Source organism: Trichosurus vulpecula, chromosome 5, assembly GCF_011100635.1.
Source record: "Trichosurus vulpecula isolate mTriVul1 chromosome 5, mTriVul1.pri, whole genome shotgun sequence".
Classification (NCBI taxonomy): domain Eukaryota; kingdom Metazoa; phylum Chordata; class Mammalia; order Diprotodontia; family Phalangeridae; genus Trichosurus; species Trichosurus vulpecula.
Window position 1 is genome coordinate 208,216,328 of NC_050577.1, and position 27,691 is coordinate 208,244,018.

The window sequence follows — 27,691 nt, forward strand, 5'->3', positions numbered from 1 at the left end:
ATGGAGTCATTTGTAGGTCATTCAACAGTTAATGAAAGGTGGTCTAGTTAGCCGTAGCATTGAAAGAATATTCTACATGGATACTCTAGCACTTGGCCCTTCCCCCATATCTATATGGTTGTTGTTTGTTCTTACTTCTTTAAGAAGACCATGACATTAGGAAGGTGATGCCATGACTTGTAAGTGAATTGGATTTAAGTGAGAGAAGTCTGTGCAGAGTCACCAGCCTCACTTTCTCCTCTGGAGTCATCTGGTCCAGTGGCAAAAACATAGATCAAGATGACTGGAGATGGCCCCATATCTCTATATGGAAAGGTTTCTGGTCAGCAAAGCATGGTGTGACCACTAGAACAGGGTTTTGTCTCCATGAGTGGGGCTTTTGTGCTCTTAGGTGACCAAGAAACCAACATAGCCAGAGGCTACCAGAAAGCTATGTCAAGGGAGACACTGTCTAACTTTAATAAATGGTGGTCCTATCGCATATGACACCATCTTGGTAATGTCCCAAGGATTTCCAAAAGGACTTTCCGCCATTTAAATGCCTTTAGGGCTTTTACTGGAGAATTTTCCTGGTATAGTCAGTACTAAGGAAAAAAGGAACTAAAAAGAAAATAAAGAACAACATAAAAAAATTTAACAATCACTCTAAAAGAGTCACAAAAAAGAAAAAGATGAAAAAAAAAGTCAGAGGAGAACAAATACCAGAAATCCTAGGTTTAGGTCCTTCAGTGTGGCCTTTTGACTGAATACAAGTTTTATAGAACAAATCCTTTTAAGGGGAGTTGTTCTGTGAAATTTGGATTCAGTCAAAGAGCTGCACTTGAAAACCTAGAGGGTCACATGTGGTCTGGAGGCCACAGGTTCCCCACCCTTGCTTTAGGAGGATGGAATTTCAAATCCTAAATAGTCTAGTCCTTCAGGAGTAGGGAGGAGGTGAAGCCAAATCATCTGCGCAGTTCACAGTGGGTCTCCTGATGGTAATTATGAGCAGGAACTGCACCAGGATTATTAATAACAGCATACATAATGATATCTCCAGTTTTGTCAGTAATTCTTCATACATCAGGGTGTATGGGACGGAATTTCCAAATAATAGGAGAGACATCTTTAGGAGAAGCAAAGTGAATTTATTTTACAAACCTTGCAAGATTTGGGCACACCTCCATAATGGAGGAGGTGAGGTAAAAGGAAACGCTGCCTTAATTTATACTCTTAATGAAAAGATTCCCACCCACCTCTATCCCTTCTCACTATTGGCTGGGAGGCAGGCTTACAGTCTAGGTGTGAAAACTAGACAGAGGACCAAGATTGATCTGGTCCATTCAGGTTTTCCCTATCAAACTCAACTGCCCAGGGTGGTGTCTGAAAGTCTAGGAGAAGAAATGAGGGGGAGGGGCAGGGAGAGACCTTCCTGGAGCAGAGAACAGATAGCTCACAGGTAGTCCATTATCTTCCTATTTGGTGCTAACATCTGAGAGCAAAGGGGAAGGGCAAGCCCACAGCTCCAGGCCCTGACCTTCCAGAGTCACCACAAGGCCAAATCCCAAACCTCTTCTACTCCCTTAGACATTCCCTATTTCAGAAGTATGAGAAGAGTGTAACTCCTGTATTTTACCCTGTGAAGTCTTCACAATTATCTGTCCCATTCAAGGGTCATCTGTAGTAAAGTGGCTAAGAGGTCATAAACCAGGAAGAGAAGCCTATTTCATCTCTGCCTACTATATGTCAGTTAAGAGGGAGAGTTCAGATAGCCCTGAGGAAAGATAGTGAAAAGTACACTGGACTCCTTCCCAGATAAAAGCAAACTACTCCTAACCAGTCTCAACCAAGGAGAGAGAAAAGAAATAACCAAAAAGTCAGCAAACTTATACTATTCATTTACCCTGGACCTAGGCTACCTAGTCAATGACATTGACAAGGTCAGGAACAATTATAGTGATGGACATGACAATTTTGTTTAACTCCTTGTAGTTGACCATAAGCTGCCAGGTTCTACCTGCCTTCTTCATGAGCAACAGAGGGCTATTTTAAAGAGAGCTTGTATAACAAAGCACTATAACATCTTTCATCTCCATCGCCACCTGATATTTTTCTATATTAACTATACAGGATGAAATAGGCAACTACAAAGATTTCCATTTAACCGTACTCACAATAACCTACATAGAGGCTGCTGAAAGAGCTTGCACAGATATTGCTTCCAAGAGTTCATAACATCCTTTCTGTTCATTGTCTGCCATCTTTAGTCTCTCCAGTATGGTACAAATGGGACAAGAGCTTTAGAGGATGCCTTAGGCTGTGGTGGGGCCAAAGAGCCCTTTTTGACCTAGTGTTAGATTTCTCTATATAGTTTTATTAGCACCCACACAGGCTGGGCATCAATTGCTCTCTTATCTACTCTAGGTTTGAGGAGCCACACCCAAAGCTCCCTCTGGGAGAGGGTTAGGTTTAGATAGTGGAGATAGTATCCAAAATGGTTCCATTAGATCACACCTTCAGGAGCCATTGCCCTAGTGACTCATCAGGCTGCTCTTTGAACTTCTTTTGCAACCTTCTCCTCTTCCTTGGTGGTGAAAGACTGCGCACTTCCTACTCCCTCAGAGAAGGAAATTACCCTCTTTCCAGAAACTGTAATAGAATAATCCCAGGTCTTTCTTATCAACAGTCAGAGTTCTCACATTTCTTCTTCATTTCCACTATCATTCTCCAGTCTCATGGCTCCGATTTCATTCGAAGATTCATCATAGTCTCTTGGATTGTAAAAACTAGAGGAATAAAATACCTGGAAACCCAGCATCTTCCCACATGGCTATCTCCAGCTATGCCATCTCTATTTGGACCCCCTTTTCTCCACTGGAAAAATTGGATTCTAAACCCTTCTACTGAGGGCTTTGCATTGCCTTGCTTGATTCCAGATCTCCATAACACTTCTAGGCAATTTTCAGCCATGCTACTATACATGTCACTTCCTACCCCCACATTCCCATTTTCAGTCCCATTTATGTGTTATTTACCATTAGAATGTAAGATCCTTGAAGGCAAGGACCATCTTGGTTGTTTATATTTTTGTATTTTCAGTGCTTATTCAGTGCTTGACACATAGCAAACAACTAATAAATGCTTTAATCTATCTGTTTCTCTATCCATCTATCTTTTTATCTATCCATCTATCTATCTAACACACCAAGTGAAGGCTGTCACATGGATTTGAATTCTGCTTCCTTACTCCTCCTCTTTCCAATATCTTTTTTCCAGAATTTTCTGGGAAAACTTTTCCCAAAAATCCTTGCTTAAACATGCTGCTGATTGACAGACACTGAGTAATGTCTCCATGGCAATGCTGGGATACAACTAAAACCAGGTTTTTCTCCTCTTTCTATAAGGAGGAGCCATAATTTTCACAGTCTCTCTCATTACTGTGCACCCCTCAGCATTGTGATTACAGGCTTGGAAGCCCTGTGTAGACACCACCTTTTTTTCACCATGTATCTATGACGAGGACAGGTCTGTTTAAGTAAATTCCAAAACTCCAGTATCCATATGATTCATTATTCTCTCATTATTATAACCCCAGGCAAGTCACTTAACCTCTGTTTGTTTCAGTTTCCTCATCTATAAAATGGGCAATAATAGCACCTACCGCCCAGCACTGTTTTGAGAATCAAATGACATAATAATTGTCAAGCACAGAGCTTGGCACATAGTAAGCACTACGGAAATGTTAACTATTATCATTTAGAGTGAAACCGAAATGCTAGTAAACTTGATGAAAAATGTAGAACTTCTCTTATAGGTGTGTCTATGGCCCAGAGTTTGTCTGAGAATATGAAAAGGGCACACCTTAAGGCTATTATAGAATGTATGGCTCATCAAATTATATTTGACAGTTACTCATTTATATATTAATATTTTATTCAATCATGGCAAATATGCCTTTTCAAAAATATTTAAAGTAAAAGCTCAATTGAATGACCCCTAGATTAGATTTATTGCCTTAATTATTTAAAGTTTAAAATTTATGGATTGAACTGACATGTGGAAAAGATATTGAACTCAAACTTAGTACTTCCTATTAATACAGTAAACATTACAGACACATACAGTAGTAAGTTGTGGTCATATTTTTCTCATATTTTTCTAAGCTGAACTGTAATAAAGATAAATTCATCTAACATTCAGTTATGTTTTCATAAAACACAAGATGAGAAAATGAACTTTGTTAAACCATAATTATGAAAATAAATTATGATAATATATGATATGCCCTTATTAGCAAGAAGTGTTTCATCTACATTCCTAACTAATCTACTGACTACACAGCTACTATAGACTGCATTTTTTTAAAAACCTATCAGATTTGGAGTGCCTCCCTCTCCTTATTTGAAACTGCATTTGAGCATAAAGGAGCTGTTCACTCACAGTATTAATATCATGTGCTAAGATGGGTGAGGGGAAGTGCTCCCATTCCCCTGTCCTTTAGGCAGTATGGCTCTAAGAAACAGGCTTGGCTTTGGGGGTTGTTTCATTTGTCCTTTTCAGTTATAGATTGTCAACCTGAAAGTTTGGTTAAAGTAGGCAAATAAGCTAGGTGATACGTAAATTCATATTGTTTATTCCCTTAAAGATAGCGGATACATACATGTATGCAGCCAGACAAAATCTGACTGCCTGAACAAAAGAATGAGAAGGCTTAAATACATTTTTAGTCCCAACTCAGCAAGCCTTCATTAGTTCACTTTAATGATCCCCATGTATGTTTAACTATGATATAAGAAAAGGATTTTCCTTAATGGAATAGGTTGTAAATACAATAAGATAAGTGAGTCAACAACCCAGGATCTCTGTGTTTAATTTACCATTAACATGCCATAATATAGTATATGCCCAAAAAATATTAAGATAAGAAAAAGTCACATTATTCAAGATAGTTTCTTGAGTTAAGGGTCTCATCCTTAATGGCCACAGAGTTAAAAGGAAAGAATGCTCTTAAGTCAGCCCCATCTGGCCTTGTTGACATAGGAAGAGGTATTCTCTGAGTAAACTCACAAAACAAAGAAGCTTAGGTTCAGCTGGTTAATCAGTTCAGGCTCTGGCCCTTATTAAAGTCAAAAAAATGATATCAAATGATCATCAAGATATAGGTGGTAGAGTCCCTAGGACCCAGGAGCTTAAGTGATGGCAACCTTAAAGCCAAGATTCCAGGCTAAATGTTGCTACCAGCCCAGCAGAGAAGCCCTAAGAAGCCAGGGTGCCTAGACACAAGCCCAGGGGGAGACTTGGTTGGGTCATGCTATATAAGGACTGATTGAGGTGTGAGCCTTCCCTCCCCCAGGGGATATAGGGATTATGCCTCCTCAGGTATTGTGGGAAGGTTACAGGGAATGATTATATGTTTGTTCTTGCTATTGCTTTCATGTAAATATTCCTTTGTAAAATCTAATCTAAGTGGTTAAATGGAACTAGGGTGCTTCTGTTGTTGTTCAGTGTGTCTGATCCTTCATGACCCCAATTTCTTAGTAAAGATACTGGAGTGGTTTGCCATTTCTTTCTCCAGCTCATTTTCCTAATAAAGAAAAACTGAGATAAACAAGATTGTGACTTGCCCAGGGTCACACAGCTAATAAGGTCAGATTTGAACTCTGGAAGATGGGTCTTCCAGGCCCATTACGCACAATATCAGCAGCATTGTGGGATGATAAACTATAAATGACTCAGCTCTTCTCAGCAATACAATGATCCAAGGTAAGTACAAGGACCCAAGAAGGAAAATGCTATCCATATCCAGATAAAGAAGTGATGGACTCAGACTGCAGACTGAAGCATATTTTTTTCACTTACTTTATCCTTCCTCATGGTTTTATTTCCTTTTGATCTGTTTCTTCTTCTACAACTGTGACAAATATGGAAATATGTTTTACATGATAGCACATGTATAAACTAAATCAAACTGCCTACCATTTTCACAAGAGGCTGGGGAAGAGGCGGAGGGAGGGAGAAGAATTTGGAATGCAAAATCTTGTAAAAATGAATGCTAAAAAATTTTCTTAATATGTAAGTGGGGAAAAATAAAATACTATTGAATTTTTTAAAAAGTGACTTTTCCTTCTAGAGCCTAATAGTGATTTTCCTCATAATTTCTCCCATACTCAAAAATGAGATAAAAAATAATGCAGTCCCTACAAACTCAGAGACATTAAATCACTTTTGATAAGTGACTTTCTGGTTTTGAGTGAGCCTCTATCACTTCTTTATAAAATCTCACAATGTCATTGTTTCATTTTTGTGAAAGTTCCTTTTTTAAACCACTGATGTTTTCTTTGAAGTGTATTTTGAACAGAATGTTGTATGAACAAGGTGAGTATTAAGTAGTGTTGCTAACATTAAAGAAAAGAGGGTTAAAATTGTTTAAATCACCTTATATTGATGGGGTGCTTGGGTGCTTGTGCTTGGACCCTAATTCTAACATCACATTTCTCCTTAGCCTCTTCTTGGGTGCATGTGCCTGGACCCCAATTCCAAAACCACATCCAATTCTAAAATCATATCTCTCCCTAGCCTCAAAATACTGTCTCAGGCAGTTCCTCTCCAATTCAAGGGCAGCATGCCTTAACAAAATACTTCTTTCTCCTCCTGATACTACAGCCGGCTGTACCTATAGAATTTATTAGTTTGGACTCCCTGTGTACATGCTAATTGGCTGTGCACTGGGCCATAATGATATTTACTACTGACTGACCTTACTGATACGTATCCTAGACATAGTCAAATGTATACTCCCTTACATTCATCTTGTCTAACATGACGTTGATGGAAGCAGCTGGGATATTTCCAGTCAGCCCTGACCATTAGTTGACTTAGTGATGTTTAAAGGCAAAAACCACACCTCCAGGTGACCCTACCTTGGGCTATTTCTCTGGGAACTCTGGATAAGATACCTGCACAGTACATACGAAAAGTACATGTTCCTTTAAGAACTGACCACCCTTTAACCACTCCCTAATCCCACCCCAAAACACCTAACTGACATGTTTCACCCCAAAATCTCCTATAAAAACTTTCCTTGCACCCCGGTAAGATTGCAGGTTCCCTAAGAACTCTTGCCTGCTGTAAAGCCTAGTAAATCTATGCCACCTTGAATGCCTGAGATCATGAATTCATTCCAGATGACCCCAACCCTTTCCAGTACTCAAGTCCTTGAGGGGCACTCCCCCTCAACTACCCTGTCTGGAAACTTCACTCTTGGGGTTCCTGGGCCTCATCTCCCCAACCCTCAACATTTCAAGTTCAGTGAATTTTTTAAAAAGATGTTTTCATTGTATAACTATGTCTATATCACAGCTACAAAACAACTCCAATGTTTTTCTGATCTTAATTTCAATTTCTTTTTTCAATTAACAAGCAGCTGTTTTTTTCTCACTCTCAACTCCCTTCACCCCTTTCTACAGTAAAAACAAAGAAAATCCTTAGTAACAAATAAGCATAGTCACACAAAACAAATTCCCACACTAGCCATACCCCAAAATATGTCTTGCTCTGCATTGAGTTTACCATCTCTCTTTCAGGCTGTGGACACTGTGGCTCTGATCATCATGGTTGGTCATTACAGTGATGATAGTCTTTCATAGTCTCTTGTCTTTGTGATGTTGTTACTACATAATTTGATCTCTTGGTTCTCTTCGCTCTACTTTTTACAGTAACAACTGTATCCCACCTTTGGAACTTATTGTAAGAGGTGGAGTGTCTCAGGGTTATAGATTTGTTTATTTCCTATGATTTCACTTTGATCCTGACAAGTTTATGGTGACACATCAACAATCCACCATGTAGGGAAAAATGCCAACAGCTCTTAGAGCTCCCAACTACATGTATTAAATCAATTTTAAGTGGATGGAGATTATACCTGGGGAGACTGGGGAAATGGTTCTGTGGAGGCAGTGAAAGGATTTCCCTAGCCCTTTTTCCCATTGTTTTGCTGCTCCCCTTTGAACAGGAAAGGCTTCCATCCATTAAATCATTGGCCTGATGACTATAAAGCCTCAATAACATGAAGTTGTAAGGTATAAATTCCTCCAAAATTGAAAAATATCTCTGACTTTTAACCAGAATCAAAGGTAAGTGAGTCTTACCCCTACATTCCTGTGAGTGGTCAGTCTGTAATTTTCAGACCCAGATTTGACAGATAAGTTTAATGTTGTGCAGCTGTTAGGACATAGACTCCCTGTTAATTCTGGTTTGATACTGGCATGAAATGAGGCACTCACAGGCATAAATCTTATTTAAAAGAGAAAACATGTGTTTTCACTTAGAATTCAATTAAGGAAATAATGCATAAGGGTGTTATGCCACTAGTTGGTGCAATAGATAGGCAGCTAGGCCTAGATCAGGAAGACCTGCATTTAAATCTCTCCTCAGTCACTTAACCTCTTTATGCCTCAGTTTCTTCATCTGTAAAATGAGGATAATAATAGCATCTACTTTCCAGGGTTGTTGTGAGAATCAAATGAGATAATATTGGTGAAGATTGACTTTTCCAACCTTGAAGTGCTATATAAATGCTAATTATTATTTAACAATTAACAAAAGGAGGTTTGATTAGCCTTAATATAATATAGACATTCAACGATATACAGTAGTCTTTAGCTTCACTAGATGTGGTCTTCCTCAGCTCCATAAGGAGACACATCAGGTCATCAGAGCAAGGTGTGGTGGGTGATTCATGTGCTGTTGGGTCATCCACCAAGTCTGAAGGCTACCAATCCCAAGTAGGTGGGCCTTTTTAGGTCCTTAGGTGACCAAGAAGTCAGGTGAATACAGAGGCTACCAGGAAGCTGTTTCCAGGGAGACTTGACATTCCCATGAGCCAGTCGAATTCAGATTTTGTCTCCTTTTAGGAAAAAAAAATCAATCCCTAAACTTTGTTGCCCACTGAAGAAATGCAACAGCTGAATTTTAGTCCATGAATAGAACCACTGGACCCTAAAGGCCTGTACTGATTCCAGAATACCTTTGCATTATTCTCCCCTCAAAGCCACACTTTACTCACATACACCAGAACTAAAACAGAGAATAATTATAAGAAAAAATATATGGAGAATATTTTCAAAATTCCCTCGTAAACCAACTCAGTAGTAGAGCTGTGAGCTCTCTCTGTGAGCCAAATGGGAAAACCTACAATGACAAAAGCCTTTCATGCCTATCATGAGGACCTTTTGTAAACATGCAAACTGATTTTTCCCTCTGCTGCAAATGTTGTTCTTTTGAATATGTATTTAAGTTTAGGTTCAAAGATCTAACTTAGGAAAGGACATATGAGTCCATTTAGTCCAACCCCCTCATTTTTTAAATAAAGAACCAAAGTCACATAGCTAGCAAGAATCATAGGTGGGATTTGAACTGAGATCTTCTGACTCCAAAATCATTGCTCTTTCTACTATCACATGCTACTTCCTGGTATGTTATGCCTGTGTTCAGCATTGCCTAGAATCTCCTTTTTAATGAAGTCAACACTAAAATATTTTTAAAGGAATTTATTCTCAGATTTGGTATCTTTTTGTCTTGAGTATTGACAGAGATACCTTTTTTATGAAACAAATCATAAGGGACATTCCTAAATACAACAGCATTGTCACCATCTATATCACCCTCAAAATGTATGCATGGTATAAAGGTAGAACAATATTCTTAAGAATAAGATAGCTAATATTTGCACTGAGACTGGACTTACATAATATTCTTCCTATTACTGTTATGGAAACACTGTAAAGAAAACATATTCTGATGGACAGGAAAATTTTCTTGCTGTTTCCTATGTAAATGCCAGCTAAATCTACAACTTATCCCAATAACAAACAGATCTCCAGCTATCTAAACTACAGCCAGGCACTGATGAAATGAACTAATCCTGTTCACCAATAGGTATTAGAGTTCTGCCCCAATTGCCTAATATCCCTTCTCAAAATATCCAATCAGGAGAGTGGGACCATACGAAGGCCCATCTGTTTTGTTTTTTTTTAACTCTTTTTTTTTATTTAATATATTTAGTTTTCAGCATTGATTTTCACGCGAGTTTGAGTTACAAATTTTCTCCCCATTTCTACCCTCCCCCAACTCCAAGATGGTGTATATTCTGGTTGCCCTGTTCCCCAGTCAGCCCTCCCTTCTGTCACCCCACTCCCCTCCCATCCCCTTTTCCCTTCCTTTCTTGTAGGGCAAGATAAATTTCTACGCCCCATTGCCTGTGTATCTTATTTTCTTGTTGCATGCAAAAACTTTTTTTTTGTTTTTGAACATTTGTTTTTAAAACTTTGAGTTCCAAATTCTCTACCCTCTTCCCTTCCCACCCACCCTCCCTATGAAGTCAAGCAATTCAACATAGGCCACATGTATATCATTATGTATAACCCTTCCACAATACTCATGTTGTGAAAGACTAACTATATTTTGCTCCTTCCTAACCTATCCCCCTTTATTGAATTTTCTCCCTTGACCCTGTCCCCTTTCAAAAGTGTTTGTTTTTGATTACCTCCACTCCCATCTGCTCTCCCTTCTATCATCCCCCTCTTTTTTTAATCTTCTTCCTTCTTCTTTCCTGTGGGGTAAGATACCCAATTGAGTATGTATGGTACTCCCTTCTCAGGTCAAATCTGATGAGAGCAAGATTCACTCATTCCCCCCTCACCTGCCTTATGAAGGCCCATCTGAAAAACACCATCTCAGGTCCTGCTAACCACTGGCCTAGCTGACCACCATCAGGGCCATCAAATGGATCATACATCATATAGCAAAGGAATTCACCATTTTGGGAATTATACATTCAAATGCTTGAGTATATATCCCTCCGGTCTTCTCTACCACTTTTCTCCAAGGGAGACTTTAATTCCTTCTAAGAGGGGAAGAAGGAGGCTCAGTACTCTGTTCACCTCAGAGAAAGGAGCTAGAATTATATCTATCTGCCCCACTAAACGTTGTTAGTCAAGGTGAAATAATTTTTAAGTTTAAAGCTAAGCTCTTGTTCTCTATCCCTTAACAAAGAAGGAGTGCTATATATCCAAGATAACTCTCTTCCCACCAAATGTCAGTTCCACAAAGAACAAACATAGCAAATAACAAATAAGCTCATACACCCAAGCCAATTACAAACAGAAATCAGAGAAAATATACAGATGAGAATATACCGGACAATACACACAGTGAAAGAGTTCTCCCATTGGAAGCAAAATATGTCAGTTCAACCAAGAGAGGGATATAGATCTGGGAATCATTGGTATAGAAATGGTAATTGAATAAATGGAACCTGATAAGATCACCATGTGAGATATGGAGAAGAGGGCTTAGTACAGAACCTTACTGGGAACCCCACAGATAAACATGTCTGGGCCACTCACCTCACAGGATTATTTTCAGGAAAACATCTTGCAATCTTTAAAGTATTATATAAATATCAATGATATAGTTTGTCCTAATTTCACTATTGAGGAAACTTGTTGTTTGTCCTTCTTTCTCAAAGAGGACTGTGACATCAAGGAGATGATTCTATGACATGCAAGTGAATTGGATTTAAGTGAGGGAGGGCTGTACAAAGTTGCCAGCCTCACTTTCTCCTCCAGAGCCATCTGGGTCCAGTGGCAAGATATGGGTCAGGAAGACTAGAGATGGCCCTGGAAGAAATGGGAGACTGGCTTATTTAAGCTAAGGTCTTTAACAGGTCTCAGTTCGACTGAGGCAAAGCCCATTCAGTGATTAAAGCTAGGTAAGAAATGAGGTGGAGCATGGCCTCTTCACTAGTCAAAACAGAAAAAAGAAAAAAAAATCAATCTGTGAGGGGAAGACCCTCAGAATTTCTGGCCAAAACAGAAACATTTGCTATTTACACCCACTCAAGAGTTAATCAGGCACCAAACAATGACCAAGTGGGGCTTGGCTTGGGACCTATTGTTGGCCAATCAATGAGAGACCAAGTGGTCTTTAAAAAAAAGTTTCAGTAATCAAAATTTACATTCCTTTGGGCAGAGCACATATGATATGGGTATGATACCCTATGTGGACAGAGGGAAAGGAAGGAAGTGAATTAGATTTAAGGATGGAGGACTGTGCAAAGTCACCAGCTTCATTTTCTTTTCTGGAGCCATATGGATCTAGTGGTGAGATATCAATCAGGACGACTGGAGAAGGCCCTGGATGCAGTGGGAGAAACTGGAGTACAGAGAGAGAAAGTATTTTGCTTAAAATTACCCATGAATTCAATGGAGGAATCCTTCCTATTTAACAATTTAGCTGTTGTTTACTATAGTTTCACCATGCCTCCAAAACTGAATTATGAAGGATGTACTATGGGCTCTTCTGAAGGGCCAAGTTCAGAAGCTAAAGCCTTGCCCTGCATGACTGTTCTTTTTTTTAATTAATTTATTTATTTTTAGTTTTCAGCATTCATTTTTATAAGATTTTGAGTTCTAAATTTCTTCCCCTTCCTCTCCCTCCCACCTCCCCAAGACAGGATGCAATCTGATATAGGCTATGCATGTACAAATGTACAATCCTATTAAACACATTTCCACAATAGTCATGTTGTGAAAGAAAAATCAGAAGAAAAGGGAAAAGCCATGAGAAAGAAAAAAAAAGAAAGAGAAAAAATAGTATGCCTCCATCTGCATTCAGACTCCATAATTCTTTCTCATTTTCCATCATGAGTCTTTTGGAATTGTCTTAGATCATTGCATTGCTGAGAAGAGCTAAGTCTATCGAAGTTGGTCATTGCACAATGTTGCTGTTGCTGTATACAATGTTCTCCTGGTTCTGCTCATTTCATCAGCATCAGTTCATGCAAGTCTTTCCAGGTTTTTCTGACATCTGCCTGCTCATAATTTCTTATGGAAATTTATATTTATAAATTTATAGTGTTCCACTACATTCATATATCACAACTTATTCAGCCAATCCCCAATTGATGAGCATCCCCTCAATTTCCAATTCTTGGACACCACAAAAAGAGTTGCTATAAATATTTTGTACGTGTCATTCCTTTTCCCTTTTTTATGATCTCTGTGGTTTAGATCTAGTAGTGCTATTGCTGGATCAAAGGATATGCACAATTTTATAGCCCTTTAGGCATGGTTCCAAATTGGTCTCCAAAATGGTTGGTTTTGTTCACAACTCCACCAACAATACATTAGTGTTCCAATTTTCCTGCATCTTCTCCTACATTTATCATTTTCCTGTTTTCTTATGTTAGTCAATATGATAGATGTGATGTGGTACCTCGGAGTTGGTATTTTTGCTGCTTTTTTTTTTGAAGGGGGGAAGGCAGGGCAATTGGGGTTAAGTAACTTGCCCAAGGTCACACAGCTAGTAAGTGTGTCAAGTGTCTGAGGCTGGATTTGAACTCAGGTCCTCCTGACTCCAGGGCTGGTGCTGTACTCACTGCACCACCTAGCTACCCCCAGAGTTGTTTTAATTTGCATCTCTCTAATCAATAGTGATTTAGAGTATTTTTCATATGACTATAGATATCTTTAATTTCTTCATCTGAAAACTGTTCATATCCTTTGACCATCAACAATTGGGAAATGACTTGTATCCTTATAAATTTGACTCAGTTCTCTATATATTTTAGAAATGAGGCCTTTATGGGGATACTGGCTGTAAAAATTGATACCCAGTATTCTGCTTCCCTTCTAATCAAAGCATTGTCTTTGTTTACACAATAACTTTTTGATTTAGTGTAATCAAAATTATCCATTTTGCATTTAATAACATTCTCTATCTCTTGTTTGGTCATAAATTCTTCCCTTCTTCATAAATCTGACAGGTAAACTGTTCCTTGCCCTCCTAATTTGCTTATAGTATCACCCTTTATGTCTAAACCGTGTACCCATTTTGACCTCATCTTAGTATACAGTGTAAGACATTAGTCTATGCCTAGTTTCTGCCATACTATTTTCTAGTTTTCCTAGCAGTTTTTGTCAAATAGTGAGTTCTTACTGAATGACTGTCCTAAAGGACACCAGGAAGCCACAATTACCCAAGAGAACCCAATCTAGCCTTTTCCTCATGCCCTCCATCTTTAACTTTCCCTGGTGAAAAACAGCAACTCCCTTTTTCACTGTTCTTTGAGAAAATTTGGCAGGAGGCAGACAGAGTTCTTTGAGCCCCATGCCCCCATACATGAAAGGAAAGTGATTGCAGGAAGCTGGGGAAAGCTGTGTGTCTCAAGGATTACTTGCAGTCTATCTGCACCCCACCCAGCCTCCTCCAGAGTTTCCTGCCAAGGCTTGCACCTTGGAAGATAAATCTCTCTTTTGTAAACAGCCCAGCTTCAAGTCACCTGAGCTGGAGGAGAAAAATAACTGGCAATGATTTTACTCACTACAAGACCAATGTGGAAGTTTACCACCTCAGAAAATTGCTTCGTCTGAATGGTCCTTGGCTAGGGAAGTTGCTGGACATGTGATTTTGTCTGTACAGGGGACTTCCTTCTATGGATGCGGATTTGCTCTTTGTCTGCAACTTATAGTCTTAGAAAGTTGTCTGAGTCACTGAGAGGTCACTCAGCCAATGTTGTTTGTCCTTTGTTCTTGAAGAGGACCATGACATCAGGGGGTTTATGCAAGTGAATTGGATTTAAGTGAGAGAGGGCTGTGGAAAGTCACCAACCCCACTTTCTCCTCCAGAGCTGGGTCCAGTGGAGGTATAGATCAAAAGAACTGGAGATGGCCCTGGGTGAAATGGAGACCTTGGCCTTTTTAAACTAAGATCTTTAACAGGTCTCAGTTTGACTGAGGCAAAGCCCATTCAGTGAGTAAGAAATGAGGCAGAGAATGGCCTCTTTACTTAGTCCAGGCCTGCACAGCTTGCTGCCTGAAGGCTGCTTATAGCCCTCAGCCACTTACAGCACACCAAAGGATTTGGGAGGGGAGAGGGTTCCCCAAAAAAATGTAAAGGAAAACATTCTTTTTATGTAGAGAAAATCCTTTGGCAGCTGCAAGTTGTGCACACCTGACCTAGTCAAAAAAAAAAAAGAAGTAGAAAAAAATCAATCTGGGAGGGGAAGACCCTCAGGGTATCTAGCCAAAACAGAAACAATTGCTCTTTGGATTCACTCTGAGACAATCAGAGACCAATGAAGTGAGACAATGAAGTGGGGCTTGGCCTGGGACCTATTGTTGGCCAACCAATGAGAGCCAGAGTGATTTGGCTTTGAGATGTTGTCCTTAGGTAAAAAAAAGTTTCAGTGATCAAAATTTACACTCCTTTGAACAGAGCACCCACTGGCAAGGGTATGATACCCTATGTAGACAGAGGAAATGGAAAGAGAAAGAGGAAGAGGAAAAGGAAGAGAAAAAGAAAGAGAAAGAGAAGTGTTGTCCAACTGGCCAGTTTCAGCTGGGTCCCCAGTGGGGAGGCTCCTCTGTCTAGTCACGGAGGTTGTTGTTTGTTCTTATGACTCCCTACCTCTCAAACCCTAGAGATACAAAGACAAAAAATGATACACTATTCCTTCAGGGAGCATTCCATTTGGAAGACACCATGTAAACAAAAAATACATATGTTCAAAATGAGTACAAGGCACTTTTGAGTGGGAGGCACTAGCAGCTGTGGGGATCAGGAAGGGCCTCATGTAAGTGGAAGAATCTAAGCTGAGCCCTATGGGAAAATACGCATTCCAAAAGATAGAGATAAGAATGCAGCCCAGGCTACCTGTGCAAAGAAGAAAGACACTGAAACAAGAGTTGGGATGACTTGTGTTAGGAAAAGCAAGAAGGCCAAACAACTGAATACGTGAAAGGAAATATAAAACAAATCCTTGCAGTGAATCCACCTATGTAAGCAGGGATGGGGAAATAAGGTGTCTCCAGTAAGAATCAACTGGAAAATGGCTGAACAAAGGACTCTAATAGGACTATAATGAATAGTTTCATCATTGTAAGAAATGACAAATAAGAAGAATTAAGAGAAATGAGAGAAGACTTATATCATCTGATGCAAAATGAAATGACCAAAGACAGGAGAACAATTTGTACTTCATCACAAGTCTATGAAGGATAAACTTTGAAAGACTTGAGAAATCTGACTAATGACTGAACATGACTTAAGAAAATGAATGGTGATGGATGCTTCTGCCCTTTGGAAGAGAAGTGACAGATTAGAGGTAGAAAATGAGACATATACTTTCAAACATATGTAATAGACCTTTGGCTTCTTCCCACCCTCCATCCCATTCTCTTGGTTCTTGGAGTCCAATCTCTAGTCACCCCAGTCTACTGGACACTCCCATCAAGATCCTCCCTGGATCCCTCTTCCAGTCACTCCAGACTACTTGGCTACCCCTAAAACCCTCCCACAGTCTTTCTGTATATAAGATCCATCTTGCCTCCATGAAGGTATTCAGATTCTATCTGGCCCACTTGCCAATAAAAGCATTGCAAATACTCAGATTCCTTAAGAATATAGCCAGTGTTCAGATTCCTTAAGAGTCTACCCAATATGGCAGATCTTTAATAAACTTTGTTTTTCTTTGGCTGAAAGAAGGCTTAGGTTGAATTCATTTGAGCAGGACCCTCATGTTGCTACTTCAGGGTCCCAGCACCCCTAAATCTCAACAAGCTCATTTTATAGTTGATGAAATTGAGGCAGAAAAAGGCTAGAGTTACACAGCTAGTGTCTGAGGCTAGATTTTGATAATCATTTAAGATTATTTGAACCCCAATAAAGGGATAAAGGCTGAATTAATCAACCACACATTCTTTGCTTTGCTCTAAAAATGCCCTTTCCTCCATCAGCAACTATAAGAGCATTCTTCCTGTTTATAACCACTAAAGGACAGAATGCCTAGGACCAGACACTGTCTTGAATAGTGGGACTTTTGTTATTTTGGTATCCTATGGGCATATGCTACACAGGGGAAACACAGGTATCCTGGAATTGTAATTTCAACTGACATTTTGTCAATTATCTTGTCTTATTGTACTTACAACTTATTCAATTAAGAAACTTCACTTTGTTAATTGTCTTATTATATTTACAACTTATTCAACTTAGAAACTTCCTTTCTCTTGGTATGGTTAAACACATATAGAGACCATAAATCTAGGGACATTGACATCCTGAGTTGGGATTGTCCTAAAACATACAAAAAGGCTTGTCATTCTTTTATCAGACAGTCATATTTTATCTGGCTCCATGTATCCAGCTAGCTTTAAGGGAATAAACAATATGAATTTATATATCACCTAGCCTGTTTGCCTCTTTTAACCAAATTTTCAGGTCAACAGAACTCAGGTCTTCCTGACTACAGGCCTAACACTCTATCCACTGCACCATTTTGGTGCCTCTGAGCATCAAAACAATTGAGTAACAGTATGGGAAGCTGACTGGCTGGCATCAAATTGATCATCCATCATTGCCTTCAGTCTGGTCTGAAAGGAAACTACTCATAGGGAGAGGTAACCAAGGGGTAGTGAAACAGAAAATCACTTCCAGAGAAGGAAGAGGCTGGCAAACAAAATAAAAATGCTGTTTGTCCTTGTCCTCCTGTTTACCAGATCAGCAGCAAGGTACCAATGTCAGGACTGGTTATGTCACAGATATCCAGAACTTCTGGATAAGCAAATTCCCTCTAACTATGCAGGTTGGCATCTTCTCTGCAACTTGTAGTCTTAGAGTTGAGCAGGGGTGTCAAACACACAGTCCAAATATAGGGTTCATAACACTCCTGAGTGCTGTCAAAACAGAATAAAATGTAATTGGGAAATATTTAACAAAATAAATAAAAATACAATAAAACATAGATAATATTATATTCTAAAATTAAGTCAACATTTGGCCCAGAGGGATCCTTATGTATGGATTGGTCAACTCTGTTTCTATTTGAATCACAACTGACCTAGAACCCTAAGAGATAAAGTGATAATACTGATCACACAGCCAATTTGTGTCAGAGATAAGACTTGAACCAAGGACTTCCTGGTTCCACTGCCAACTCTGAATTCATTTTGCCACCTTGCCTGTTGTACCCCTGTTAGTCAAAAAAATAAGACCAGAAGGGCCTCTGTTCCAAAGAAGGAACCTTCAGATTTCACTGAAGGGAACCACCTAACCATAGAAAGAGGGGAAGCCATCTAGCAACCAACATGCTTCTTTTGCACTGTGGACAAGAGCTATAATGAGGAATTATTTCACCTATAGGATAAAAAATGTAGGAAGGATAAGTCTGATAGTCTGACTTTTGATCAAGCTAGAAGAAGAGGTGATCTGGCAAGGTTGGGGAAGAGGGAAAGAGAAGGTGGGCCCCAGAAGGGTAGCACATCATAGTCACTGGATCCTGGTGATGGGGGCTGGGAGGCAGTTGTGCCAAGTGACAATACAAGCTATCAAGAAAAGGGTTCAAGGATGGTGGTCTCAGTAGGGAAGAAGTAAGCCCCCTTTCAGAAAGAATCATGTTTTCTCCACAGAATAGTGCACAACTGAATGACAAAAAGGCCCACATTGTTCAGTACTGCCCCATTCAAATAATGACTATGCTCACAGACCAGTTGATATCCTATTACTTTTCAAGTTCCCACTACCAGAAATAGTAGCCAGTTCAACAAAGCTTCAAAGCCAAAGCAAAAGGTCCTTGACAAAAAAAAATCCAGGATTACATGATGATTATCATGATAGGAAAACTGTCCTGTGGTGACTAAGAGATGGGCTGTACTGAGAATATGAGAAACAGAGGAACCAAACTGCCTAAAAATAGGCGTTGTCCATGACTTGTGACTGACAGCATTTCCTCCAAGACAGCTGAGCTACAGTGACAGAGACGGGTGAGGATGGGCCGGGGAGACAGAGAGTCCCCAGAAGGCTTAGGCAGAAGCTATTTTTAAGCCAGTTTATTAAGTTGATAGTATGGTTCCTACATGCTTTCTCTGTGACCTTGTCAGGTGCTTGTGTAAGATGAAATGCAATTGAGGAAGAAAGATAAGACAGGCAAAAGATGGGACAGACAAAAGTAGGATTTAGAGAACAAATGCAGGCAGAAGAGCAGGATGGGTGGAATTTCAGAGGGAAGACAGGCTACAAAGACTAGCAGGAAGCAGGCATTCTGGTTAAGTCAACTTTGATAGGAACTGTGCGTAAACTTATTACCTGACAACAAAAGATTTAATGGAAGGAATGGACTGTCTGGTGCTAGACCCATTAACAGGTTGTATGCATAAGGAATCATACAACTAGGGTGGCACATAGATTAAACATGGGGGCAATGAACACACACCTAGATGAGGATCAATTAAAGGAGACAAGGAGTGGTCCGACAGGTAGGAGAACTAGGAGAGAACCGTAACACAAAAACCTAGAGAGAAGAAAATATCAAGAAGAGGGTGATCAACCATGTTGAGGTTAAGAAGTGAAAGGTTAAAAAGGATGAGGATTGAGAAAATGTTACTAGACTTGGCAGTTTAGAGATCATTGCTAACTTTGGAGAGAGCTGTTTGAATTGAATGATGAGGCAACAGAGAGTAAGAAGAGTGTGAATGGAAAGGAAGTAAAGGTACAGATTATAGAAAACTTTCTCAAAAAGTTCAGCTACAAAAAGTAGGAAAGATATAAGATAATAGCCAGCAGGGATGGATGAATCAAGTGAGGGTTTTTTGATGAAGGGGGAGACATGAGCATGTTTATAGGCAACAGGAAAACAATCAGTAAATAGAAGACTGAAAATTAGTGAGGGTGGGAATGATGCATTGGCCGATCTGCTGGAGAAGATGGGATGGTATGGGATAATTTCTGCATGTAGAAGTGTTTGTCTTGGCAAGAAGGGCTAATTCTTCACATGAGACAGGGGTGAAGGAAATAGTGGGGGAAGATATCTAAGCAATGTGAAATAAGAAAGAGGAAAAGAGGGAGCTCTCAGCAAATAGCCTCGACTTTCCAGTGAAATGAGGCAAGATATTTTTAGCTAAGTGGGTTAGGGAAGATGGAGCTATGGGAGGTTTGAGAAGAAATAAAAAGATTGGAAGAGCCATGGTAGTAAATGAGATAGTGAATTGATTAGGATATAATATAATAAGATTGCCTTGCTTCAGTGAAGAGACTGTGTAATTTGAGATTATGCAGCATAAATTTATAGTAGATCCAGTCAGCATGGTTTCACAGTATTCTCCAGCTTCATTCATCAACACTGAACTAGTTTATTACTAGACATAAAACATATTCTAGTCATTTTAACTAAAATGAGTGTTGTATTCTGTCAAATTCTGTTTGGCTGCATCTATTGATGGAATCATGATTTTTCAGGTTTGTATGAATAGGATTTATTATGTTCATAGTGCTCCTAATATTGAACCAATACTTTGTTCCTGCTATAAATCTGTTCTGGTCAGAATATATAATCTTTTTCATATGTTGCCCCACATTCTTTGCTAATATTCTATTTAACATTTTTGCATCAATATTCATTAGAGGTATTAGTCTATATACAGGGGTTCTTAACCCAAGGTCTATGATTTTTTTATAATTATATTTCAATATAATTGGGGGTTTTTGTAATCCTATGTGTTTTATTTAATACATTTAAAAATATTATTCTGAAAAGGGATTTGTAGATTTCACCAGATTGTGAAAGCAATCCATTACACAAAAATAGTTAAGAATCTTTAGTCTATAGTTTTCTTTTTCTGTTTTGATTCTGTCTGGTTTAGACATCAGGCTCATATGGGATTTTTTTTTCTATCATAAAAGGAATTTCTTAAGATCTTATGTCTGTGTTCTACCTTCTTTTGACTACATCAGTTGAAAATTCAAGTAATATCTACTTCCCCCTACCTCCTTCCTTCCTTCTTATTTATATAATTTTCTCCCTGTGTACACCAATTATGTGAGATACTAAGTTCCAACTCCCTCCTTCCTCCATTCTCCTTGAATTTTGCAATCACTACTCACTTTGGTATTCTTCTTATATCAAAATAGATCAAAACATTTATACAGTGTTTTAAGGTTTGCAAAGCACCTTACAAATTTTATTTCTTCTTCTCCCTACACCAACCTTTGAAGATAGGTGTTATTATCCCTATTTTACAGATGAGGAAACTGAGTCAAATTTTTAAAAAATAATATTTTATTTTTTCCCTAATTACATGTAAAAACAATTTTAACTTCCTTTTTTTTAAGTTTTGAGTTCCAAATTCTATCCCTCCTTCATTCTCCTCCCCCCTCCTTGGGATGGTGCAACAATTGGGCTAGCAGCTGTTGTGGGGGTGAAAGGCCAACACAAGCCCAACAATAAGAATGCTGCCAGCACAGGTTCTTTGATCTGCTTTACTAAGGAAAGCAACGTTAAGGGGTTAACAATCTTATTTCAATCCAACATACAAATATCATTCACTTAGTTCAGGGGAAAAAGCCAGCACCCTGAACTTCAGAGCAAAAACAAACAAGTTACAAACATACATTATAAACAGACCAAATACATTCATAGTTACCAAGAAACCATCAACATCTGGGTGTGCCAGGAGGCTCTTAGAGGGGCTGTCCAGAGTCCCACGCCAACACTCCTCCAGGACTGAGAGCCTCAGCAAATAGCTCTGTTCTCTCTTTCTATACGCTCTTTAGACGTCATCAAAACATCATCTGAGTAACCAGAACTTAGGCTCCTACTATTGGCTCTGCTCTTAGCAACTCCCCTTAGGACCCTGAGGGCTTCACGCCCACATAGGCTTAGCACCTAGTAGATAGGGGTTTGGGGCCTGAGGCTTTGCACCTAGTAAGGCTCAATCAAAAAAAAATTAATTTATCATTCTAAAACAGTAAAAAAAAAAGTCCCAACTTAATTGATATTACAATGTTATACATGAGCAATCATGTAAAACATTTCCATATTAGCCATTTTGTAGAAGAGAATGAAAGAAGAAAGAGAGAAAGAGAGAATAAGAAAGAAAAGAAGGAAGGATGGAAGGAAGGGAGGGAAGGAGAAAAATAATATACTTCAGTCTGTGTACAGATGACATCAGTTCTTTCTCTGGAGGTGGATAGCATTTTTCATCATGAGTCCTTTGGGATTGTCTTGGATCATTGTGTTGCTGAGAATAGCTAAGTCATTCACAGTTGTTCATTATACAACATTGCTGTTACTTTGTACAATGTTCTCTTTGTTCTTCTCACTTCGTTTTGTATCATTTCATGTAAGTCTTTCCAGGTTTTTCTGAAATCATCCTGCTTGTCATTTCTTACATTCCATTACAATCATTTACCACAACTTATTCAGCCATTCTCCAATTGATGAGCATCCCTTCAATTTCCAATTCTTAGCCACTACAAAAAGAACTGCTATAAATATTTTTTGTATGAATAGGTTCTTCCCCTGCCCACTTTCTAAAATCTCTTTGGGATACAGATTTAGTAGTGGTATTACTGTATCAAAGGCTGTGCAGAGTTTTATGGCCCTTTGGGCATAGTTCCAAATTGCTCTCCAGAATGGTTGGATCAATTCACAACTCCACCAACAGTGCATTAGTGTCCCAGTTTTCCCACATCCCCTCCAACATTTATCATACTCCTTTTCTGTCATATTAGCCAATCTGATGCGTGTGAGATGGTATCTCAGAGTTGTTTCAATTTCCATGTCTCTAATCAGTAGTGATTTAGAGCATTTTTTCATGTGACTACAGATAACTTTGATTTCTCTGAAAACTTTCTATGCATATCCTTTGACCATTTATCAACTGGGGAATGGCTTGTATTCTTATAAATTTGAGAAATGAGGCCTTTATCAAAGAAACTTGCTGTAAATTCTCTACGCCTCTCCACAGTTTTCTGCTTTCTTTCTATTCAGGGCTGCATTCCTGCTCATAGTGTTTTCTCAGACAGGCCTGGGAAGTGTTGATTCTCCCTTTTGTCAGACAGGTGATATAGAAATTGATGTCTCTTTGATTTGGGTGATCCAAATCACATACCCCAAGACATTGGAATATTCATTTTCTCATTAATTGGTAACCAATCAGAGTAGATTGCCACCCCTCAGGAACACCTACTCTTTCAATGGCATATAAACTGTGAGCCCACCATAATGAAGGCTCTTTGGTCTAAAAGAGATGGCCAATGTACTAGCCTTATTAATAAAATGATTAAATTACTGAGAAATTATGTCTCTCAAATCTTTTTAAACTTCATAAAGGTGTGAGCCAGAGGATCAGTGACCACACCTGGCCTTGGATCACAGCACGTTGGAAGAACCAAAAAGTCAAAGACCCTCAGATAAAGCTCAGAAATGAGCATGAAAACCCTGAAGCCTGAGATATTATTCCACACACCCCAGCTGCAGAGCTCTTAACATAGAACCCTAATAAAATTTAACAATCAAGAAATAGGCCATTTTAAAAAAATGAGTAAGCAATAGAAAAAGAGCCTGACCATAGATAGTTACAGTTAATATGGTGACAGAGAAGATCAGAGTTCAAACTCAGAAGAATACAATGAAGTCAAAACAGCTACTTGTAAAGCTTCAAAGAAAAATGTACAATTGTCACAAGCCCAAAAAGAGTTGTTGAAAGAGCTTTAAAACTACTTTAAAAATCAAATAAGAGAGATTGAGGGAAAAAATAGAAAAAAAATAAGTTATGTAAAAAAAAATCAAGAAAATTATGGAAAAAAAGTCAGCCAATCGAAAAAAGAAATCCAAAAACTTATGAAAGAAAATAACTCCTTAAAAATTATAATTGAACAAGGGGAACATAGCAAAAATCTGCTAGCAGCTACTGTGGCTGTGTAAGACCAACAACAACCAGCACACAGAGGGCTGCCAACACAGGTTCTTTGATCTGCTTTACTAAGGAAAGTAGCTTTAAGGGGTTAACAATCTCACTTTAATCCAACATACAAATATCATTCACTTAGTTCAGGAGGAAAAACCAGCACACTGAACTTCAGAACAAATACAAACAAAAATTACAAACATATACAATATAAACTGACCAAATCACAAAGAACCAATGGGTATGGGTTATCAAAGCTGGGAGGGCAGTTATGGATTGCCCAGAATCTCAACACTCCTTCCAGGAGTGTACCCCAAAAGTCAAATGCCAACCTTGGATCTTAAATACCCATCTCAGGTCCCTGGGGCACTTGATTACCTCAGTGCTGAGAAGTACTCAAAGAACAGTGAAAAATCCCATTTTGCTGGCCATCACATTTGAAAGGCAAGACTCATCAAAGGTACTTAATTACCTCAGCATTCCATAGGAGAAGACAACAAAAAGCATCTCCCTGATTACCATTACAGGGAAGCTAATGACTTCATAAGATATCAAAAAGTAGTTAAACAAAATCAAAAGAATGAAAAAATAGAATAGAAGGTGAAATATCTTATTAGAAAAACAACTGATCTGGAAAACATATCAAGGAGAAATAAACTAAGAATTTTTGGACTACCTAAGAGTTATGATTAAAAAAGAGTCTAGATACAATATCTCAAGAAATTATTAAGGAAAATTCCCTTTAGTTTTAGAACTAGAGGGTAAAATAGAAATTGATAAAAATCCACCTCCTGATCAGCACCTGATCCTAAAATGAAAACTCACAGGAACATTATAGCTAAGTTTCAAAGTTCTCAGGTAAAGGAAAAAATACTATAAGCAACTGGAAAGAAATAATTTAAATATTGTGGAACTATAGTCAGGATAACAAAAGATTTAGCAGCTCCTACATTAAAAGACTGAAGGGAATGGAATATAACATTCTGAAGAACAAAGGAGATTTTTTCTTGCAACCAAAATACCTACCTAGCAAAGCTGTGTGCAATACTGAATGGGGAAAAAAGGGATATTTAATTAATTAAAGGACTTTCAGGTATGCTTGAGGAAAAGACCAGAATTTATTCTACAAAGATCAGGAAAAAGGTAATAAAGTAAACATGAAATACTAATAAGGTTAACCTGTGTATTGGTAATTAAGATGGGCTTTTAGCACTTATTCAATCAAGTGCCCTTGAAGAGTTTGACCTTGTTTCCTTGATTAAATTGGGAGTCCTTGATGACCTCCTTGCCTCAAGGGAAAGCCTAGTTTACATGGGTTTGAGTGACATGTTTGTGACATTAGACCACGTGGGTTCAAGTCACATTTTTGTGAGGCTTTTAGGTCATGTGGCTGAGTCATATGTGTGACTCACCTTTGACCCTGAACAAGATATATAAACTCAGAGGTTGGCATTCTCCCTTGGAGCTCTGAGCCACAGAAGGAGTGACTCTGGGCCAGCCATTGTTGAGCTCCTCTGGGCTCTTAAACTCATATGTTGATGCTTTTTGGTAACTATGAATTGTGATTTGTTCTGTTTCTAATGTATGTTTGTATCTGTATTTGCTCTGAAGTTCAGGTTGCTGGCTTTTCCTCCTGAACTAAGTGAGTTTATACACATATGTTGGATTAAAATAAGATTGTTAACCCCTTAACGTTGCTTTCCTTAGTAAAGTAGATCAAAAGAACCAGTGCTGGCAGCATTCTTGTTGTTGGGCTTGTGTTGGTCTTTCACCCCCACAATAGCTGCTAGCCAAATTGTTGCAATAAATGGTATAGTCGGTAGGATATGATTTACATTGCATAGAGAATTTTAGGCTGAATAGGAAAGAGATAAGAAAACCCTCTACTGGGATAAGTATGAGAATCCCCAAGGATCATTTTGGACAGATATTACCTAAACCAGGATTAGCAGCTCAAGGAATACATGTATTGGCTGGAGTGATAGATTCTAATTATCAAAGAGAAATTGTTGTGACCCTCCAGAATTTGGGTGAAAAACCTGCAGTTTTGTAGAAATGATAGGATAGTTCAAGTGATTATTATCCCCTGTGAAAAAATCCCCATGATGAAAACTGACCCTCCTCCCAAAATAACTAATAGAGGAATAAAAGGGTCTGGCTCTATTGATAGAATAAAATTGGGAGCTAAGGTATGGGTAAAATGGAAGCCAGATGATGTTCCAAAGGCTGCAGAAGTCATAGCCCATGGGAAGGACAATACTGTAACTGTTGTTTATTCAGGAGAAGATAATTACCAAATTGTACCCCTGACCCATATATTTTACCATGAATAGGGCTATAATAATAGATTCATGGATTCCAGAAGCATGACTGATGCTGATAAATGCCACAAGCCACTCAGAGAGAATGTGATCTACTGTGATTAACAGATGAAAGCTTGTATCTGGGGGAAAAAGCCTTGAGGGCAATCCTAGTCTCTATCTAGGATAGGATCCTCCCAGTTTAGTTTCCCATTGTGTTCCCTGGTACACCTGGGTAAAGGCTGGGAGGACAATCTTAGTCTCTATCTAGGATGGGATCCTCCTGACTTAGTTTCCTTATTGTGCTCCTTTTGAAAAGAAACATTTCCTACCTGAGTTAGGCTATGAAATGGAATCTTTGCATAATTGGAGTCTCAATCAAAATGGAGATGATTTTATTTGAAGGATAATAGCCCATACTTACCTGTTACAGGCCGAGTTAGAGCCGAGCCCTGCCCTCCTCGGACCTCCATGCCCAGAGGCCTGCTGAGATAAACTCAGGGCTCTGAGATATGGGTGGAGCCAGGAGGAGGGGTCTCACCTTTGTTGCCTCCCTAGCAATTCCAGGTCTTTGCCCGTTCCTGCTTGAGCACATGGGACTTCCAGCTCTCTGTCTGGGCTTGCCAGAGCACATGGAACTTCCGGTTCTTTGCCTGGACTGCCTGACCGCAGGGAGCCTCAGGTTAGCAAGGGGAGAAGAGTAGGCGGGATCAGAGCGGTCCCAGTACCCAGGTGTCTTGATTTTACCTGTTCTTTCACCCACGTAACCAAAGAATGTACCTACGTCACTGAAGATATAAAAGTTTGCTGCTATCGTGATTCACCACCTTCGGCTCCTGTCCCATACATTGTCTGCAAGATCAGGCCCTTTGCTAGGCAAAGGCCTGGGTGTGGGGGGCTCACAGACCCCCATGTTGGTTGTGAGGCCAGGGACTCGCAACACTTACCTACTCTTTTTGTTCTTTGTTTTGGTTAACTGTGTTGCTAGTTCTGTCTCCTTTAGGCTTGAGGACCCCAAGTACCCTACACTTTCAGATGACTGACTGCCTAAGCACCTAGCATTCCTGTAGTTCTTGCCAGCTCACTAAAGGACTGACCTCTAGAATGGGACTCTTGACCTCTTGGCGCAGGGACAGCTCTACGTCCAATTTCAGAGTTCATCTTAATGCTCAGCTACAATCCTGTGGCAAATAGTTGGGCTATGAAGATATCCTTGTGGCAGGCATGTAAACATATACTGTCGGCCTTGCCAAGTAAAAGCAAACTGGTCCCATTGCTTTGGGTCTATTTGGATCGTAAAGAAGGTATTGGCCAAATCAGTAACTGCAAACCAAGTCCCTTCATGTTTCTGTATTCTCTCTGTTAAAGTAACAGGGTCCAGAACAGCAGAATACAGGGCAGGAGTCACTTTGTTAAGCTGTCTATAATCTACTGTCATCTTCCACATTCCATCTGACTTTCAAACTGGCCAGACAGGGTTGTTCCATTGAGTGGTTGGAGGGACTAACACTCCCACTTCAACATATTCTTTTATAGTACCAGCAATTACATTTTACCCACCTGGCACATGGTATTGCCTCAAAGTAATTACTTCAGAAGGTTCCAACAAAGTGATTGGATCTATTTTTATTTTCCCCACTAAAATTGCATTAACACCTATTTTCCTCA